General features: G+C 34.1%; 1 long non-coding RNA gene across 1 annotated transcript; it reads right to left on the minus strand.

Annotated features, from left to right (window-relative positions):
* Window positions 1-1,082: 1,082 nt before the first annotated feature.
* Window positions 1,083-2,040, minus strand: LOC133819639 (uncharacterized). The gene is made up of 3 exons (XR_009886406.1): window positions 1,906-2,040; window positions 1,466-1,820; window positions 1,083-1,370 (listed from the first exon to the last, which is right to left on the minus strand). It is a non-coding gene; the product is annotated as an uncharacterized LOC133819639 (long non-coding RNA).
* Between the last annotated feature and the right edge of the window lie 235 nt (window positions 2,041-2,275).

The following is a 2,275-nucleotide window of genomic DNA, read 5'->3' on the forward strand; positions in this document are numbered from 1 at the left end:
TCCAAAAAAAAAAACACAGACAACGGTAATATGAATTAGTACAAACTAAACTCTTTATCAGTCATTTCCTTGTGTGCAGCCCGATATGGTTTATATTGTGCTTTGCTGCATAAATACAAGTGAGTTAGAAAATTAAATTTAATCTAGCAACATAGGTATGCCCATTAAAAACAATGAGTAAATAGTGAAAAAGACAGATATTACTAGAAGTTCTTCCATGTTGCAACATTGTCCTTCTTCATATTGATCTCAAGGTTCTCGGTTTCCTCCTTTCCCTTCTTCCTACTTTTAGGAGCCGTGTATACATAATAAAATGTATCAATATACCAAATCTAATAATATATTATCTTACTAAAAGTATCTTCATTCCAGAGTTTTAAGTCAATTCCTAATTATCAATATAAGTTAATCCGACTAAGTATGCATATTCAAAGAAGTAGTACATGATACTACAATGTGATATCAATATAAGCTAATCCGACTAAGTACACATATTCTAGCTCTACCTTTGATTTTTATGAACGAATCAAGACAAAACAAAGATTTTGAAGCCACCTAAAACGAAGTCACAAAAACAAAATTTCTTCTATTTATAGTTCTAATTATCTAAGGCATAGAAAGAAATCCAAAGAATTTCATGTATATCAGTACATAACATTTTTGGAATGATTTTGTCCACTTTTAAAAACCATTTCTGAATAAATAGTGATAAGACACTACTAAAAAATTGACATGGGATGATGGTTTTAAACCGTCGTATGGACTCTTGTACGTCGGTTCTAATACCGTCGTCTCATGCAATGTCATGCCAAGTAAATCATGAAATGACTGTTTAAATAAAAGCGTCATCTCTTGTCGTACATGAGACGATGGTTCCTATACAAATGTTGTCTCTTGTAGTACATGAGACGACAATTTCTGTGTAAGCGTCATCCACTATAGTAAATGAGACGACAGTTCCTACTCAAGCGTCATCCCCTACAGTATATGAGATGACAATTTATGTGCAAGCATCGTCCCCTGCAATACATAAGACGACAGTTTTGCAGAGACCGACGTCCCATGTAGAATATGAGAATTTTTTTATTTCTCTATTTTCAACCACTATATTCATTCATAATTTCCTATGTAATTACAACATAGTTTAGACAGAATCAACAGACAGACAAAATCAATAGAACTCAGTGTGTTCCAAATCTAAAAATTATAAGATTAAAATACACTTGCAATAACCATGTAAGTGCTAACTAAAAACTACAATTAGATTTCAAAAGTTACTCTAGCTATGACTCATCCGCTCAAGAAGCTTGGCTGCCCATTCATTTCGAGTTTCATTAATTTCGCTGTGTATATGTATTCTTCCCACCACACTACAAAACACAAAATAAAAAACTAAGTCAGAAATTAAATTCAATAGAATTGTAGTTTAATTGGACTTCAAAAACATGGGAAATCCAGTGGGAACCTTGAAGATAATTGGTGGCTTACTAGCCATACTTGATCCTGCCTCTTCTTGAATAGTGGGAAGTTGTTGTGGAGGATGTTGTGGGTCTTGTGTTGGCGGACAAGTTGGTGAAATCCTCTTTTTCTTTAGCTTGTGTAAAGGGAATTGGGTCTTGATCATAAATAAACCAACGGTACAAGATCTTACCAATTTCCCACTAGCTACATAACAGATTCATAAATAAACCAACTGTACAAGATCTTACCAATGGCCCACTGGCTACATAACAGAATCCTATACACTTTCCATATTACTTCCAGAAAGCAAACTTCTCAGGGGTGACATATTCTTTGATATTCAAATGTAATGGAGTTGGCTGCAATAGTGAACAAATCTAGTTTAAAATAGATGGCATTGAAAGCATTGCATCTTAATTTATCATGTAGATTGTACAAACTTACTTGTAAATATTTCCCAAGGGTCAATATATCAACATCTATAGCCCTCAAATCGGCCATGGCTTCCTTCAACTCATTATCTCATTCTCCGAGACCCAGCATTATGGAAGATTTTGTAATCATACCCTCCTTATTGACCTTTGCCTGTTTCAAAACAGATAAGCTCTGCTCATACTTGCACCAATGAAGTAATCTCAACTAGTAGAGAAAAATATGAAATCCAGGGAGCAATCCTTCTAGAAAGACTGTATAATCAGAGGCACCTTACTGAAGCTAGCTAGATACGCCAGCCATAAATTGAATTCACCTATCTATTCTTTAAAATTAGAATAAATTAGTGGTTGAGTTAATAATACATAAAACCATGAGACCA

Source organism: Humulus lupulus, chromosome 1, assembly GCF_963169125.1.
Source record: "Humulus lupulus chromosome 1, drHumLupu1.1, whole genome shotgun sequence".
Classification (NCBI taxonomy): Eukaryota; Viridiplantae; Streptophyta; class Magnoliopsida; order Rosales; family Cannabaceae; genus Humulus; species Humulus lupulus.